General features: G+C 42.5%; 1 non-coding gene across 1 annotated transcript; it reads left to right on the top strand.

The window, feature by feature from the left end:
- The first annotated feature begins 1,483 nt into the window (after positions 1–1,483).
- Positions 1,484–1,566, top strand: trnaa-agc. The gene has a single exon. It is a non-coding gene; the product is annotated as a tRNA-Ala (tRNA).
- The last annotated feature ends 17,984 nt before the right edge of the window (positions 1,567–19,550 follow it).

Genomic DNA, 19,550 nt, shown 5'->3' with positions numbered 1-19,550 from the left:
GAAGTTTTTAACCATCTCATGTGGGGAGTTACACACCCAATATAACAAGATCCTGTCCATTGTTGTGGTAACCGTGGGTAAGCCTTGCTCCCACAGATTTTGCACCAATACATTGTGTAAAGTTATACTATAAAAGGAATATGGCTCTGTCATGTTAATGATTAACTTACACATGCTGTGTCCCATAAAATAATCACACCATCTCTCCCTTAACATGCACAAAGCTCCTATAGGGGGGTTGGTAATTATTAACGTAGGGGGTTAACGGGAGCTATTGAAAACTGGGAAATAACTATTGTTAGTTGTCATAGTTGTATTCTCTAACGTGTCATTTTTTAAGATTACCTCAGCATATGCACAGACCAAGTCCAAATATAGGTCAATCTTTCCACCTTTTTGTCTGTTTTCACCATTCACTCATCCAGTCACGCATATCCATATAATCTACCTAAACAAATGGTACAACACCAAAAGGGATTCCCCCTTTTGTGGTGAAATGAGTGTGTGTGCATGCCCAACCGGACGACGGATTTACCGCTTTGGCATATTTTAAAGAAAGGGACAAAAAGGTATTTATCCCATAATGTCCATCTTGATGCAGGTGAGCTGGACACTAGTAATATAAACAGGGCCAGGCATAATACCAGGCCCAGAATTACTGCAGTGCCTTTACCGCTTTCCAGCAACAGTCGTCTCGGGTTCCTCCGGCTCTGGGACTCTCTTGCAGTGGGAGGCATGGATCAAGCATCACTATTATTCTACAATCTACAACTAAGGTAAATTTTTCCTTCACACTAGCCTCCCAGCAGATCGATAGTGAGCTAGCTGATTCGGTCTTCCACGGTGATGCACAGGTCCCAGGTATGGATAACGACATGGCGTCTCTAACGGACTCCGGGTGTTTCGTGGTTGATGAGAAGGACTAACGCTAATCCTATGCTCCCTAACAAGCGTTGTCGAGTTTTGGCTTCCCAACTCTATAAGGTGTATCGTGTGAAGGAGCTGGCTGCCCGATCGCTGTCATCCATCACTATGCTGCAGGTCTACCAGGCTGAGCTGCTGGTGGAGTTGGGAGCGGATTTGACCACCGGAGAGCCCCACTCAGACATCTTGGATGAGATTCAAGTTATGGCCGATTTTATTCTGCGCATGTCCTGGTGCAACGCTCTGGCACTTGGTAAAAGCATGGAAGCTACTGTGGTGGCACAGCCTCATCTTTGGCTGACGCTCTCGCAGGTGCCAGAGAGGGACAGACAGATTTACCTTGATGAGCCGATTTATCCTGCGGGGTTGTTCGGGTCGGCCTTGGAGGCCATGCAGGCCCGGTTTGAGGCAGTGCCTTAGAGTGGCGCAGTGGTCTAAGGCACTGCATCGCAGTGCTAGCTGTGCCACTAGAGATCCTGGTTCTAATCCAGGCTATGTCGTAGCCGGCCGTGACCGGGAGACCCATGGCCCAGCGTCGTCCAGGGTAGGGGAGGGAATGGCTGGCAGGGATGTAGCTCAGTTGGTAGAGCATGGCGTTAGCAACGCCAGGGTTGTGGGTTCAATTCCCACGGGGGGCCAGTATAAAAAATAATAATAACAAAACAAAAAATATCAAAAAAATTATAATGTATGCACTCACTAACTGTAAGTCGCTCTGGATAAGAGCGTCTGCTAAAATGACTAAAATGTAAAATGTAAGACGGAAGAGGCGCTGCACGCTTTTCTCACTCGAAGGTCCTTCGGCCCAGCACTAGTGGCAGCGGCAGTCTGCGTGGCGCAGGGTAGGAGACAGCCCCCACGCACCTTTCCCGGAGATGGGGGGAGGTGGCATCGGTTCCCCAATCATCGTTGTGACAGCAGTACCCCCAAGTGGCACGGCCTATCGGTGTGCGTCATTGTTGGCCGAAGCCCCCGAGCCCAGAGTGGACCGGGCTTCAGGCAAAAGTAAAGGGAGGAAATATCCTCCCTACTACCGAAGCAGAGTGGTTCCTGTCTCGGAAATCCAGGACGGCTGGTAGAGTCGGTATTGTCTGGTTCCGAAAAGGGACGGGAGGCCTACGTCCCATTCTAGACCTGCGTTCCCTAAACAAGCATCTCAGAGTTTGCACATTCAGAATGCTCACAAACCAGAGGCTGTTACGTTCTGTGCGTCCCGGCGATTGATTCATCATCATTGACCTGAAAGACACGTACTTTCACGTTCCCATGTACCCACAGGAAATGCCGGAGGTTCCATTACGAGGCGATAGCCTATGAGTTTTTGGTCCTCCTGCTCGGTCTGTCCCTCTCGCCTCACGCCTTTTCACGCCTGTTGTCACAGGCACACGAGCGGGTTTGGCACTCGAAACCGGAGATTTGGTTCCTATGGGCCTTGTCCCTGAGAGGGCCAATCTGATGGCTAGAGGTTTACCTCCAAACGTTATTGTTACTATTCAGTCTGCAAGGGCACCCTCCATAAGAGGGTTGTATCTGTATAAGTGGCAGGCTTTTGAGCTCTTGTGCCAAGATAAAGGACTTGTTCCTTTGAGTGCTCTGTGAGGGACATCCTAATGTTCCTACAGAAGCTTTATGAGCACTTTAAAAGTGTATTTGCCCGCTATTTTGGCATGTCAGGTGGGAATTGAAAGAGTCACACCGGGGGCCCACCCCCTAGTTGTGCGGTTCCTGAAAGATGTGCGCAGTCTCAGACGGTCTCTAAACCTATTGTGCCCACATTGGATTTGGCCCTGGTTTTGGAGGCCCTGTGTGTGGCCCCCTTTGACCCTCTGTATTCGGTGGATCTGAAGATCCTCTCAACAAGACCTACCTGCTGATGACTTTGGCCTCAGCTAAACGTGTTGGGGACCTCTACACGTTATCCGTACACCCTTCCTATACTCAGTTCACCCCTGGTGACTCTGAGGCGACGTTGCGTCCGAATGCGGCCTTCGCCTCGAAAGTCATGGTTATGTCCTACATGTCTTTAGCTTTGGAACTATTTCCCTTTTTACTAGCCCTGTGTACAGTATGAGCTTTACGCACGTACATTGACCAGCTTTTTGTCTGTTTTGCTAATCCAGCTCGCGGCAGGGCGCTCTCTAAGCAGATGTCTCTCCCACTGGATTGTGGAGGCTATCTCCCTGGCATATAGCAGCACGGAGCAAGGGTTACTTAGCGGTGTCCGCTTCCACTCGACCAGGAGTCTAGGTTTAATTTAATGGTTTGATGGTTGGGGGCAGCTTGGCGTGGGATTACATTTTACCATAGTTTTGTTGTACTGAGGGTACTGACTGAAAGGAAACGTAACATTATAACTATAACTACTGTTCCCTGAAGGAGGGAAATGAGGTACAACACCTGTTTGGCCCCGCACCGCCCGGTTCTGGGCTCGGTAAAGAGTGATTCTTAATTGAAGGAATGAATCCTGGCCTCAGGGTTATCACCAGTGGAAGGCGGGGCTTCCAGTGAGGCGCGGCTTTCATTGGCCTTGTCAGGCGTGAATTTTGTTCTTCTATCGAAGTTTCGAGAATGCGACTTCCCATAGTTTTGCTATACCTCACTTCCCTCCTTCAGGGAAAAGTAGTTATAGTCATAATGTTATGTTTTTTAGACCTATCTTTTTCAATGTGGTTTCTTCCTTCACATACTCTTTCAAAATATTTGGTCTCATGATTAATTGTGTGTATGGTTTCCTATAAACAAGGGGTGGCTCAACTAACCCTTTGGCTCAACTTAACCCACCCTCCGCTACCTGTGCGCGGGGATGCACAGCTGTACTTAAAGACAAAATCCATAAGGGCTTCTAGCCTACTTCCTAAGACTGAGGGAACTTGAAACAATAGCCTCAGGATTCAAAGTATAGGAGGGGAAAAAACTGCTAATTGGAAGGATCTGTCATTGTCAACCATGAGGAAGTTCCAACTCCTAAGAATACATGATTATTCTGACTCCAGTTCATATTTCCTTATCTTCAAATACCAATTTTCCCTCTGAAAGTGGGGGAGTAGTCAACGGTATTTGTTCTACTCGTAGGTTATTTTAGGTAGGCGTAGGTTTATCTTAGTAGTCATATACAGTAGGTTCTTTTTCAAATACATGTTTCGATGAATCACATTGGGATCAACTCCGGGGATGACTACTTAAGAAAGAACCTATCACACAGCGTTTGACGCAGACAGATAGGTCAAGTGGTGAATCAGGTGAGCTCCTCCCTCTTTATAAGGCGCCATTCATCCTTCCTCTGGTCATTCTCGCCTCTCTTCCTTGCGACGAGCACTACTCTTTAAAGGGCGGCTGCACTTCCTGATTTGGCCTTGTTTTTCATCAATGCTCATTAAGAAATGATAGCGGCCACAGGGAAGTATCATCACTGACCTCCAGGTCCTAGGCTTCCAAGTGTGTCTGCTCACTCCTCAGATTGTCCTTCCTCCCCTCTGCAGATCCAACACCAGTCCAAGCACCAGACCCAGCCCAAGCTTCATTCCAAACAACATAACACAGGATGATGCCTGGAGGAGGGACCAAATAAGTAGACCTACGCCCAGAGCGAACAGGCCACAGGGGCGTGCCATTACTGATCTCTGGTTCTTGGGTCTCCAGCTGTGTCTGCTCACTCCTCAGGTTACCCTTCCTCCCCTCTGCAGATCCAACACCAGTCCCAGTTCCAGCACCAGACCCAGTCCTAGAACCAGCACCAGAGGAGGTGTGGAGGAGGGACCCAACATCTAACCTTTACCCGAAGCGAGCAGACCACGGGAGTGCCACCATTGACCTCCAGGTCTAGGGCTGCCTTGCGCGTCTGCTTTCTCCTCAGGTTGTCCTTCCTCCCCTCTACAGACCCAGAATCTGCACCAGCCCCAGTTCCCGTTTCCTGGCTCCTGGTTCCCGCTCTCCAGTCCCAGCACTAGACTCAGCTACAAACCAAGGTTTCCAGTCCCAGCCCCAGCACCAACCCCCTTTGCCAAACCCTGGAAACAGCAGCGGCCACCACAACTGCCACCCCCATCCAGCCACTGTCAGCCCAGACCCCACCCCTTGCCCCTCCCCCTCCCCCAACACAAGGACACAGACAGACCATCAACAACTCCTCCAGACTAATCACACAAGCAAAAACTACAAAATCAAACAGGCAAGATTCTCTTCCCAATAGACACTGTGGAACAAACAAACAAATAGAAAAACAAACATTGAAACAATCTCCTTTTTTTATTGATTGTTTTTTTGACAGATAGGTTTTTGACATAACTTTTTTTCCCTTGCTTTAATTACTTATTGATATAATTGTTTATTATTTGAACTGTTGATTCATTGAAATTATTGATTATCTTTTCACCTGATTGAAATGTATTTCAACGTGTAAAGAATTTGGGAAAAAACTATTAAAATGACCTTAAACTTTAAATGGTTTAGCATTTTGCCATGTCCTTTCGGTCTGTTTTGCTCTGTAGTCGCTTCCAGTTTGGAAGACTTTGTTAAGGCCTCTAGAAGTACAAGTGATATACAGTAAAACACAAAATATTCATTAAGATGATGTAATGTGTAGACACTACCTAGCAGCAAACCTGCTTGCACCAATACTGTGAAATACAAAGCCCTCAATTAATTTCATACATACATTCATCAATTTATTCATCCATTTATTCATTCCAATTATGGTAGCATTTACTTTTTTACAGTATAATACAGTCAAATGTATGGTATTGTACTCTGTGTCATTAGTATTAGTATTTATATTACAGTGCATTCTGAAAGTATTCAGACCCCTTGACTTTTCCACATGTTGTTACATTACAGCCTTATTCTAAAATTGATTAAATATTATTTTTTTCCTCATCAATCTACACACAATACCCCATAATGATAAAGCAAAAACTGATTTATAGATTATTTTGCAAATGTATAAAAAAATAATAATAATAATACCTTATTTACATATTTATTCAGACCCTTTGCTATGAGCTCAGGTGCATCCTGTTTCCATTGATCATCCCTGAGATGTTTCTACAACTTGATTGGAGTCGACCTGTGGTAAATTCAATTGATTGGACATGATTTGGTAAGGCACAGACCTGTCTATATAAGGTCCCACAGTTGACAGTATATGTCAGAGCAAGAACCAAGCCATGAGGTGGAAGGAATTGTCCGTAGAGCGACGAGACAGGATTGTGTGGAGGCACAGAGCTGGGGAAGGGTACCAAAACATTTATGCAGCATTGACATTCCCAAGAACACAGTGGCCTCCATCATTCTTAAATGGAAGAAGTTTGGAACCACCAAGACTCTTCCTAGAGCTGGCTGCCAAACTGAGTAATCGGGGGAGAAGGGTCTTGGTCAGGGAGGTGATCAAGAACCTGATGGTCACTGATAGAGCTCTAGAGTTCCTCTGTGGAGATGGGAGAACCTTCCAGAAGGACAACCATCTCTGCAGACGTCCACCAATCAGAATGGAGCGAAGTGCAGAGAGATTCTCAATGAAAACCTGCTCCACAGCACTCAGGACCTCAGACTGGGGCAAAGGTTCACCTTCCAACAGGACAATGACCCTAAGCACACAGCCAATACAACGCAAGAGTGGCTTCGGGACAAGTCTCTGAATGTCCTTGAGTGGCCCAGCCAGAGCCCAGACTTGAACCTGATCCAACAACTCCGGAGAGACCTGAAAATAGCTGTGCAACGACGCTCCCCATCCAACCTGACAGAGCTTGAGAGGATCTGCAGAGAATAATGGGCGAAACTCCCCCAATATTGCTTCAACAAAGTACTGAGTAAAGGGTCTGAATACTTATGTGAATGTGATATTTCCTTTTGTTTATATATACATATATTTTTGCAAACATTTCACAAAACCTATTTTTGCTTGTCATTATGGGGTATTGTGTGTTGATTGATGAGGAATAAACACTATTTAATCCATTTTAGAATAAGGCTGTTACATAACAAAATGTGGAAAAAGTCAAGGGGTATCTGACTTGTTTTGTTACGTCGGCTATAGGCATTTATTAGGTAAGAAGGCTAATTAGAAGGCCCTTTTTTCAGAGCAATTTGAGTAGAAAATCTGCCGCATCTCATTGTAAAAATAGAAAGCTATCATTCTTAATTCATGGCATGGTTTCCTTTTATCCAAATGTTGAATAGACATGCAGACAAATTAATTACTGCAGGGAGGGGAATAATGGCTTACTACTCTGGAGTCAGAACAATCATTAAAAAAATGTATGTGGGTCGGGTTGCGGAGAAAATGCCTAATGCCAGATATTGGGTGTGGCTTGGAATTGATGTGGCCGGCGTGGGGCGGTTGTGACTCCAAAAAACACATCCGTGCAGGACTCTTGCCAGAGCCCTTTCTACACGCTCACTGCATGGAAACAAGTAACTCGTCTTTGAGACGTGGTGTGACTAGAGACAGATAATTCCTTACCAATGCTCTGTATCTGAGGTTCTATGCTTTTTGCAAGATCTTTCGGACAGAGGGAAGGCTTTCTCCACTGTAAAGGTCTATTATGCCACTATCGCAGTCTGCCAAATAGGCTTTGACAACAAAACAGTAGGGAAACAGCCTCTGTTAAGTCATTTTATGAAGGGTGTGCGTCACTTACGTCTAGTCTCCAAGCCTTAGCTCATCCTGGGACATATCTATAGTGCTGAAGGCTAGTTTACAGCAGCCTTTTGAGCCACTGGAAATCGTGGAGATGAAACATCTTTCCTTTTGAAACTGCTTTACTTATTGCCCTAAGCTTAAGAGCAATACGTATCATTAGTGCCTACAGTTTGCCCCGGGGTTATCTAGGTTCTTGGTACCTAACCCTGCCTTTATCAACATGTACAGTACTCAACATGTACGGCACTTACACAAATTACTGATGATTGGCTGAAAGAAATTATCATTCAATTCTATAGCAACAGTTCTGGTCGATATTCCTGCAGTCAGCATGCCAATTGCAAACACTTGAGACATCTGTGGCATTGTTTTGTGTGACAAAACTGCACATTTTAGAGTGGCCTTTTTATTGTCCTCAGCACAAGATGCACCTGTGTAATGATCATGCTGTTTAATCAGCTTCTTGATATGCCACATCTGTCAGATGGATGGATTATCTTGGCAAAGGAGAAATGCTCACTAACAGGGATGCAAACACATTTTTGCACAAAATGTGAGAGAAATAAGCTTTTTGTGCATATGGTACATTTCGGGGATCTTTTATTTCAGTACATGAAACATGGGACCAACTCTTTATATGTTGCGTTTATATTTTTGTTCAGAATAGATATGTAGTGATGTAATGATGTTATATGATGTACTGTTTAAGTTTTAAGTATTTTTTTTTGTGTGTTATGTGCCTTAACCTCTTCATCACTAGGCACCTGGCTAAAGTGCCTGCCTCGAAAATGCATGCCCAAATTGAATAGAGTATATCTCCAAACCGACAAGGGCTATAAACATAATAAAGAAAGGTAACACATGTGAGATGTATCTTGAAGTGAAATAATTAATGTGGGTATTACTGTGTCAGAGTACATGAAGCTAGAACACAGCATAAATTGGGGGGTTTTGAATCCGCCTGAAAGTAACTTCAGGTTTTATAGGGAATGCTTTATTGGACTTATGCAGCTGCAGCCCCTAAACAATATGGGACCATAGCCCAATATCTGATGAGTACTTATGTGAAGTTTGATGCCAATAAAGTAAAGTAAACCAAAGTTTTAGGGGTTTTAGTTGAAGTATGTTTAGGCGGATTACCAAATGGAGACATTTGGGTAGATTTGGGCACCATCAGTGCCATTTAACTTTTATCAGGTACCAGACATCAAAAGTCATTTAATTTCACTAACATATCACTATATGTGTACATTCCATCAAAATACAACTGTTTTGATGTTGTTTCCAATGTTCTCCCAGACCTCTATACGTGTTCCCATTAAAATAAACCATACAATGGGAAAGTTTGACTCCAAACTGAGCAGATTTATTAGAAACTATAAACAACACATTTAAAAACAAAAAGTCCACACATCCCAAAACTATAAACAATGATATGGTGTCCTTGGGTGGGTTGTCACACAAAATGTAGACCCTTTTTACCCTAAAACTTGCTGTCGTGCCAATCCTTTAAACAGTTATGCTTTGATGTAAGGCGCAAAGGGACATGGCTCTTTCTGCAGTACACAGGTGTTTTCACTTTGGGGAAGCCAACATACAGACATCTCCTACAGTTCTTCCTGTCTTTGCTGGCATCATCACCATAGTATTCTGGCATGCAGGATGTTGGTGGAGGTTTGTGGTTCAAACTGTTTAGCAAAGCTCACCATTTCTGTGAGTAGCTTTTCCCTTAACTTATTTTATGTGTACGGCTTAGTGGGGTTATTCTTATGGAGTTCTTTGTGAAGTAGGAAACTATTTACAACAGCAATATCAACAAAATGAAAAATAAAAGTCTTATACTGTCCTTTTGACAGTTTGTCCACTAAATGCTTAATGTACAGTAGAGCACATGGTTACCTCACGTGTGTCCATCCATTTTACAAATAATACATTTCCTTTGCGTATCCACTGCACATTTTTGGCAGGTTGTTCCTTTTGGTTTGTGGGAAACCAATCCTGTTCGTTCTAATCGTCCCACAGGCACCAGTGTTTCTTCTACGTAGTTCCTCAAAAAGGGCAGGGCTAGAATAGAAATTGTCTACAAAAAGTGTATAGCCCCCACCAAGTAGAGGGAATGGCATCAAGTCCATAACTGAAGTGTAGCTTAGACCCTGGCCTGGTGTGAACACACTCTTGCCTTCATTAACAAAACATTCCACGTATAAGCAGTATGAGAGTCAGCCAGTAAAAATAATTTATACCCCCACTTAGTGGGCTTTGCTTTAATATATTTCCGCATACTTATTCTCGCCTTGGATGCCACCATCCTTTCGTCTATGGAGATGTTTTGGTATGGCTGGAAATGTGATTTGCAGGCATTGGTAAGCTCGGTGTACAGGGGCTTGATCTTGAAAGGCTATCATATTCTGCAGTGCCTTTTTTAGTGTTGTTGGCTTCATCGTCTTCTGGTTTGCTCAAGTGCAGTGACCACATGATTGCTTCAAAGCGGTCTCGTGTCATAGTGTCTCCAGGGAAGCGGAAATGATATGGCCATTCCTTCCTCCAGTAGACAAGCCCTGAATATTGCAGAATTGCCAGGAAAATGTAAAAATCTCTCATCGTTAGTGGTATTCAAGCGAATTTCAGTCCGGACTGCAGTCTTTTGGCAGCATTTGCATTAGTGTTGCACATTATTGTGCGGACAACCGAAGTGCTAAAAAACAGTTGAAAGAGTGAAAGGGGAGACCATGATGCAGTTGTGTCGATTGTGGGGCCTGGGAATCTGGTGGGCATAAACCGTATTGGGTCTGGTCGTTCATCATTCTCTTCTCTATTATGCCACCTATCTTATTCTTCCTCTTCTTCCTCCCTGACTCTTGGAGTGGCAGGCCTACCTCCACCACGCTGACTTGGATGCGCTGACTTTGAGAAAGCTTTCCCTTATCTTTTGGGTTGAGGGCTCTTTACAGGGGACTCAGTGTCCGATGAAGACTGTGGCCAAGGGCGGGGAGCAGACGTGCATTTTCTAGACAAGCGGCCAGGCTGAGGAAGAGGAGGCTCTGCCTGAGGAAGGGGAAGCTGTGGCTGAGGACTCAAAACAGTCAGATATATAAAATAAATAGTTAGAACTATGAGAATGTTGACGAAAGTCATAATTCAGTGACAAGAAATAATACACATAGCATTCTATTGTAAGTAAACTTGCGTGTGGGCCTCTAAGCTAAGCTAGCGCTAACTTACGTTGAGCTTCAGTTACTCAAATAGATATTTTAGAATGTATGTTTTGTACTCATACAATAAATTAGTAATAGTAGTATTAGAAGTAATAAATAACAATGGGATTACATACTCTTCTGATGCTTGAGTAGGGCCCTGGACACGATAACCTTCGTTCTCATCATTGGGGTCTGGTTCGTCCGGTCTAAGCAGGTCCTCATCGTTTGATTCAGAGTCATTGGGGATACATGGAGTCCAACCTTCATCTGTTACAATTAATAACGCCTCTTAAACTGTATATTTGATACTAGAGCCTGCCATATTTTTTAAAACTTTGCGTTTTACCTCCGAAATTCAAGTGCTGTTGTGCGCTCTGCGTAACCGTGCGTAATGCAGCAAGTCAACTAATATGATACAATGAGGTGCGCACTTGGATGTTTCAACAACCGGTTGGTCGATTTTGACATGTGACCCCTCTATTAAAAGCTCTGGATCAGTAGAATTAAATGAGCACAATTGCAAGCCACTGTGATTGCATCATATATCCAGAAGATGGCAACAAAATAGTGCCTGTTGTGATTGAAACAAATTACTGACTTCATCTTCAAACACATTGTTGGCCATGTAAAACAATGGAAACTCATTGAAATCGACACTAGAGTATCTTTTCAAGTGGTTTTATTCGATCAGACACTACTTTTGGTAACATAAACAACAAAGGTAAGACGCAGTTTGTTGTTTTGATAAAAAAAATGGAAGTTTGTTATTGACGTTCTTTGATTAATATTTAGTGAGTGTTGGTCCTAGAGAAACACGGCTATCACTGTTGGAATCTGTGAGGTAGCAACTTTCGAATGGTGTATTGTTTGTGTAGATAGGTTGAGAAAAATAGGTTATCTGTCTACGAATATACGGGCATGCATGGTTTCAAAATACAGTACTGGTTTTGTTATATGCTTATATATTTGCTTGGAGTCGGAATATTATTTCATTTGGGCAACAACAGTTTCGCTAGATTCACAGTTGAGACGCTTCTCGTTCCAGTAGCGTATAACATTCAGGTATTCACACATGTTTAAAACCGTACTACATAATTGTTTGCGATTGCGGGAGGAGTACCACGGATATGGGGAACCTCGGGCTGAAGAGGTTAACGTGTTTGGACCCCAGGAAGAGTAGCTGCTGGGGAGCCCTAATAAATACAAATACAAATGCTTAAGGTCAGATCATTTATTTGGATAGATTGAGAGCTTTACACAAGCACAATCGATTCTTCATTTCTTAAAGTGTGTTTTTGATAGGTTCTCCCCTGAGTAGTGATCCCCAGAGTGGATCCCAATGTGATACATCTCACTCATATCAGAAAACCGGGGTTACAAAATTAACCTTGAGTTATCTTAGTAGTCCTAGGTTATTTTCATATGTTGTCTTAGTAGTCATAGGTTATTTTAATAGTCCTAGGTTTTCTTAGTAGTCCCAGGTTATATTAATAGTATTAGGTTACCATAGTAGCCATATGTTCTCTTAAAAACCCTAGAGTTGATTGATGCACCCGTGTTTCACGCAGTGATGTTATTTTGAATATTGAATAGCTCTACGTGTGTTTATGCTAGAGACATACCGTTTCTTGTAGTGGCTGCAGCGCCATCCCCTCTTTCCACCGATATAAAGTGCGCCTATTCCATAACATGGGTCTTGTGAAAGCGGCCTTTTTCTACATATGAGAGGATACGGACAAGAAACGTGTCACAAAAATGTCTGTAAAACCCACACTGTGTGAGCTACAAACTAATATATCACCAATATCGAAAGGGGAAACTTACGAACACGACAGTTTCGGTTGTTCTGCTCTACGACGTAAACAAGCTTTACGGCAGTCGTCTGAACTCTCTGTAGCGGACGTCCTCATTTCAAAGAGGTCTTCCCACAAAACCGACTTTCCAGACCGGACTGTTGGAGCTAAAAAACTAATGTTTCACCGATATCAAAAGGGGAGACTCTTGCGAAGACGAAGGTGTCGGTTGTTCTGCTCTACGACGCACAGAAGCTTTAGGGGAGTCGTCTGAAGGTAACCCAGTACCGGGCTGTAGAAATTGCAAAATGTGCTTAGAGGGTAAAATGTACTAATAATAACATGACCAAACATCGGTCAAATTAAATACTTTTTTTATACCTATAGGGGTCCTAAAATTCTAAATCAAATGGCGAAATTATAAATTGTATGACTTAAAACAATTCCATATGTTAGCTTAGTAGATATTGCAATCTAAGGGCTTAGACCTAATAGTCATACGTTATCTTAGTAGTCCAAGGTTATCTTAGTCGTCGTAGGTTGTCCTAGTACTCATACAATATTTTTGTAGTCATAGGTTATCTCAGCACTCATAGTTTATCTGAATAGTCCTATGTTATCTCAGTTGTCATATTTTATCTTAGTATTCATAGGTTCTTGGTAGTCCTAGGTTATGAAGTCCTAGGTTATCAAGTCAATGAATGATATATGAAAAACACAGGAATTGTGGTAATTACACTCATGTTGTGTTTATGATTACAGTGCCTTGCAAAAGTATTCATCCCCCTTGGCGTTTTTCCTATTTTGTTGCATTACAACCTGTAATTTAAATGGATTTTTATTTGGATTTCATGTAATGGACATGCACAAAATAGTCCAAATTGGTGAAGTGAAACTTGTTTCAAAAAAGTATTCAAAATAAATAACGTAAAAGTGGTGTGTGCATATGTATTCACCCCCTTTGCTATGATGACCCTAAATAAGATCTGGTGCAACCAATTGCCTTCAGAAGTCACATAATTAGTTAAATAATGTCCACCTGTGTGCAATCTAAGTGTCACATGATCTCAGTATATATACACCTGTTCTGAAAGGCCCCAGAGTCTGCAACACCACTAAGCAAGGGGCACCACCAAGCAAGCGGCACCATGAAGACCAAGGAGCTCTCCAAACAGGTCAGGGACAAAGTTGTGGAGAAGTACAGATCAGGGTTGGGTTATAAAAAAATATCAGAAACTTTGAACATCCCACGGAGCACCATTAAATCCATTGTAAAAAAAATTGAAAGAATATGGCACCACAACAAACTTGCCAAGAGAGGGCCGCCCACCAAAACTCACGGACCAGACAAGGAGGGCATTAATCAGAGAGGCAACAAAGAGACCAAAGATAACCCTGAAGGAGCGGCAAAGCTCCACAGCGGAGATTGTAGTATATATCCATAGGACCACTTTAAGCCGTACACTCCACAGAGCTGGGCTTTACGGAAGAGTGGCCAGAAAAAAGCCATTGCTTAAAGAAAAAAATAAGCAAACCCGTTTGGTGTTCGCCAAAAGGCATGTAGGAGACTCCCCAAACATATGGAAGAAGGTACTCTGGTCAGATGAGACTAAAATTAAGATTTTTGGCCATCAAGGAAAACGCTATGTCTGGCACAAACCCAACACTTCTCATCACCTCGAGAACACCAAATGGGTGTGGTGGTGGCAGCATCATGCTGTGGGGATGTTTTTCATCGGCAGGGACTCGGAAACTGGTCAGAATTGAAGGAATGATGGATGGCGCTAAATACAGGGAAATTCTTGAGGGAAACCTGTTTCAGTCTTCCAGAGATTTGAGACTGGGACGGAGGTTCATTTTCCAGCAGCACAATGATCCTAAGCATACTGCTAAAGCAACACTCAAGTGGTTTAAGGGGAAACATTTAAATGTCTTGGAATGGCCTAGTCAAAACCCAGACCTCAATCCAATTGAGAATCTGTGGTATAACTTAAAGATTGCTGTACCCCAGCAGAACCCATCCAACTTGAAGGAGCTAGAGCAGTTTTGCCTTGAAGAATGGGCAAAAATCCCAATTGCTAGATTTGCCAAGCTTATGGAGACATACCCCAAGAGACTTGTAGCAGTAATTGCTGCAAAAGGTGGCTCTACAAAGTATTGACTTTGGGGGGGGGGGGGGATAGTCATGCACGCTCAAGTTTTCTGTTGTTTTGTCTTATATTTTGCATCTTCAAAGTGGTGGGCATGTTGTGCAAATCAAATGATACAAACCCCCCAAAAAATTAATTTTAATTCCAGGTTGTAAGGCAACAAAACAGGAAAAATGCCAAGGGAGGTGAATACTTTCGCAGTTTTGTGTTGACTTAAAAGCAAAGAAGGAACAATTCCAAAAATATACCTCTTTCATTTTTATCGGCAAGGTGTTCCTCAGCAATTGATGTTTGGTTGATTGATTAAACACCAATTGAATTAATAATAAGTAATAAGCATTGTGCTCCACGCTTGCAAGCTGTAGTAACAAATCCATCCAGTTGTACTATCGGCTCATCAGAAGGTTTAATTGATCAATTACATTTCAATGAACACTAACGTGCCCCTTTCAGATCTTCAGCATATCCAGGGAGGAGGTGCTAATGGTAGATGGGATTCAGAGTTTGTGTAATTTGGGTAAACTATTCTTTGAAGCAGACTAGTACAGATGACAGGGAACAGACAAAGACAAATATTTTGCCTAAATTCCAACCCAAAATACAATCCTTTCCTACCACCCTCAAGGTGACTGGATAGGTGTATGCAATATGGTGTTTTGGAATCGTAGTACATTGATGGTTTACATTATGTTTTCTCAGCAGAGCACAGGTATTGCTTTGTTGTCGATGATGTCTCCCAACATTACCTAATTCCTGAGCCAACCATACCCTGAGGGCAATTAATACTCCTCCACTACTGGAATAAATGTCTACTGCACATACACTGATACATTTCGTTACAGTTGGAGCAAAGTCTTCAACTTCTTACCCCCGTGTTGCTAGGTTTCCATGCCACTATAAGCCGCCTTGTACATATACACACACAACACAAATCTTCTCCAATATGCAGATTCTCCATGACATTTCTGAGCAGCAAGTTAGGCACTACACACATTGGTAGCATAGAAGGCACAGCGGATGCACTTCCAAGTGTCAAAAAGTGCAACTCGATTTCCCCCTTTATTCCTCTAGCTGTCCTCTCCATCACTCGCTGACCTTTTATTAATAACGAGGTGTTCTATAGGAAACAAGGCCAGCCTGTCCACTGCCCGAGATGACCAATCATGGCAGGTCCTCTGATTCCAACGGTAGTGGGGGCGAAATAATTTTGATTAATGCTGACAGGCTGAGCACATTGTGCCGGCGCATGAATATTATCAAACTCTTAAAATGCCTGTGTGTGCTTTTAAAAGATGGAAAGATAATGAGAGCAAGGGGAGGGGGGGAAAGGCACTTGGCTTCCTTTCAAATATGTTATTTTCACCACTTGCCCTAGTTAAAAGTCTTTATAACAACACTGATATATTTAGAGTTTAATTAGTACATTTTCTTCAGGATAAGAGGATATTTTAGTATGTACAAAGTGCATAATTAATAAGCTCGGATAGTTAAATGGCTTCTGGGTGTTAAGTACCTTCCACCCTCTGTTAAATCCATAACTCAAAGATAAGAATAAAAAAGGTCCCCTGTTCACAGAAGAATAGACGAAGGGGAGATGATGGAGAGAAATAAATGGGATGATGAATGTTTTCCCCTTGTGCTTGTCCCTTTACATTGCCCCAGTTTTGAAGGCCAAGGGCGATTGCTTGTTTTCGTCCACATATAGAGTGTGTGTGTGGTGGAGATGGGTGATGGTGACTTGAGCTAGGGGCACAGTAGTTAGAAAACTCAAGCTTGCGGTGAAACAGTAGAAAAAAAAGGCTTGTATACTGCAGTGAATTTTTTTGTATGGGGGAAAAAAGTTTGAGGATTGGTGGTGGGACGTGGGTGAGTAGACACATTTTTTACATAATTGTTTAATTTTGTCATACTATCCGAAAGCATCTCAATTGATATTGATCTAGTGCTATGTTTGTTGCAGCAAAGTGCCCTTCTTCCGTATTGAATTACCATTAGAGGAAAGAGCTGGTACCATACTATTCACCAACTGGTGTTGATCTTTACTCTCAATGCATTATATTACAAGACAGTGGCACCGTTTTTGAATTACATCCCATCAGCAGATCCTCATGAGGTTCAACTTACACACAATAATAAAGTTTTCACAATGCTTTCAGTTCCAAAATGATTTCCTGCCAACCAATCATATCAAACCTTCAGCGCCGTTTGGTGCCGCCCCTACTGGCTTGCGAAAGTATTCACCCCCCTTGGCATTTTTCCTATTTTGTTTCCTTACAACCAGGAATTAAATTATATTTTTGTGGGGTTTGTATCATTTGATTTACACAACATGCTACGACCTTGAAGATGCAAAATATTTTTTATTGTGAAACAAACAAGAAATAAGACCAAAAAACAGAACATGAGCGTGCATAATTATTAACCCCCCCCCGAAAGTCAATACTTTGTAGAGCCACCTTTTGCAGCAATTACAGCTGCAAGTCTATTGGGGTATGTCTCTATAAGCTTGTGTTCAACTGTATTCATCCTCAGTGTGGTTAGGTTCAACCTAAAACGTATCGTTCCTGTACAGTATTGGAGCCTGTGTATCTAGCAGTGGAGACTCCTTGGAGGAGGAAGGAAACGACCATCCTCCTCAGTGAATTTAATAAAACATTTTATTTTTTATTTTATTTTTTGGTAAACCTATACTAAATATATTCACATGTCACCAAATAATTGATTAGAACACACTGTTTTGCAATGAAGGTCTACAGTAGCTTCAGCAGCACGCTGTAGGGAAGCACCATGGTGTAGCCGTAGGACAGCTAGCTTCCGTCCTCCTCTGGGTACATTGACATCAATACAAAACCTAGGAGGCTCATGGTTCTCACCCCTTCCATAGACTTACACAATAATTATGACAACTTCCAGAGGACGTCCTCCAACCTATCAGAGCTCTTGCAGCATGAACTGACATGTTGTCCACCCACTCAAAATATAAGAGCATGAATCTAGTACTGAAAGCATAAGCTACAGCTAGCTAGCACTGCAGTGCATAAAATGTGGTGAGTAGTAGACTCAAAGAGATGGAAAGACAATAGCTGAACAGTTTTGAACAAACGCATTTCTTCCAAAATTAAGGAGAAGCAAGAGAGAGAGAGAGAGCTAGCTATATTTGGTTGTATTCTTTTTAACTTTCACTATAACTTAGCTAGCAAATGCAGCTAGCTAGTTTAGCCTACTCAAACACCTGGCTCAAACAAAGAGGGATTATATGTTAGATAGCTGGCTATGGCTATCCAACACTGGAACTCTTCCAAGTCAAGGTAAGCTTTTGGTTTTATTAATTTATTGCCACTGGGATCCGCCGGTGTAACTGATAAACTGCTTTCTGACTGTACACTGTACTGCACGATTGTAGCAGGTTTACTAACGTGTTAGTTCTAGTAGCTACGTTGACTATGACGATGTAGGCTGTGTGTAGCGGTTAGCGGTCATGATATGAAGGTTTAGCTTGGAATGTTGTTTTTTTGCCTGGTCACAGACAGCTGATGTGTTGTGCACTGAAGTCGACGAGCGAAGGGAAAAGGTGAGAGGAGAGTGCATAGATAGTTGCGTGAAGGAATTATGTATACAACGAGCAAAGTGATCATGCTGTGTTTACAGTGGCTTGCGAAAGTATTCACCTCCCCTGGCATTTTTCCTATTTTGTTGCCTTACAACCTGGAATTAAAATGGATTTTTTGGGGGTTTGTATCATTTGATTTACACAACATGCCTACCACTTTGAAGATGCAAAATATTTTTTTCACCCCCCCCCCCCAAAGTCAATTCTTTGTAGAGCCACCTTTTGCAGCAATTACAGCTGCAAGTCTCTTGGGGTATGTCTCTATAAGCTTGGCACATCTAGCCACTGGGATTTTTGCCCATTCGTCATGGCAAAACTGCTCCAGCTCCTTCAAGTTGGATGGGTTCCGCTGGTGTACAGAAATATTTAAGTTTACCACAGATTCTCAATTGGATTGAGGTTTGGGCTTTGACTAGGCCATTCCAAGACATTTAAATGTTTCCCCTTAAACCACTCAAGTGTTGCTTTAGCAGTATGCTTAGGGTCATTGTCCTGTTGGAAGGTGAACCTCCGTCCCACTCTCAAATCTCTGGAAGACTGAAACAGGTTTCCCTCAGGAATTTCCCTGTATTTAGCGCCATCCATCATTCCTTCAATTCTGACCAGTTTTCATTTCACTTCACCAATTTGGACTATTTTGTGTATGTCCATTACATGAAATCCAAATAAAAATCAATGTAAATTACAGGTTGTAATGCAACAAAAAAATGCCAAGGGGTATGAATACTTTTGCAAGGCACTGTATGTGGCTGCAATGAAAGTGAACTGTGTTTGCGTGTGATCAAGGGTGTATTCATTACGCCGATTCTGTTGAAAGACGTTTCTTAAATGGAAGCAAACGGAACGAAACGTGGATAAACATACCCTGAATATGTCCAATAGAAACTCACATTTGCTATTGGACTAATGATTACACCCTACCTTGAATGTGTCACTGTCTATCACTGTCTGTCACCTTGATTACTCAAAATTCTCTCGACCTGTGCACCTACGCTGTAAACTTTCATTCATAGGCTAGGTTGTAGCAACCTCATGATGGGTACAGGGAACATTTGAGTATTTTGTAGTGCCTAAACCTATCGATGTTACATTGAGCTGGGTGAATGGAATATGAATGACAGTCATCCAATATGATGTAGTAGAAATAAGGCCATGCCCATGGTATCTAGATAGGTATCGAATCGCCTTGAAAGGGAAAGATGCACATCCCTATTAACATGTATGCTTTTTATTTTGTAT

The sequence above is a fragment of the Coregonus clupeaformis genome, chromosome 29, assembly GCF_020615455.1.
Source record: "Coregonus clupeaformis isolate EN_2021a chromosome 29, ASM2061545v1, whole genome shotgun sequence".
Classification (NCBI taxonomy): Eukaryota; Metazoa; Chordata; class Actinopteri; order Salmoniformes; family Salmonidae; genus Coregonus; species Coregonus clupeaformis.
This window is presented reverse-complemented; position numbering and strand designations above follow the sequence as displayed.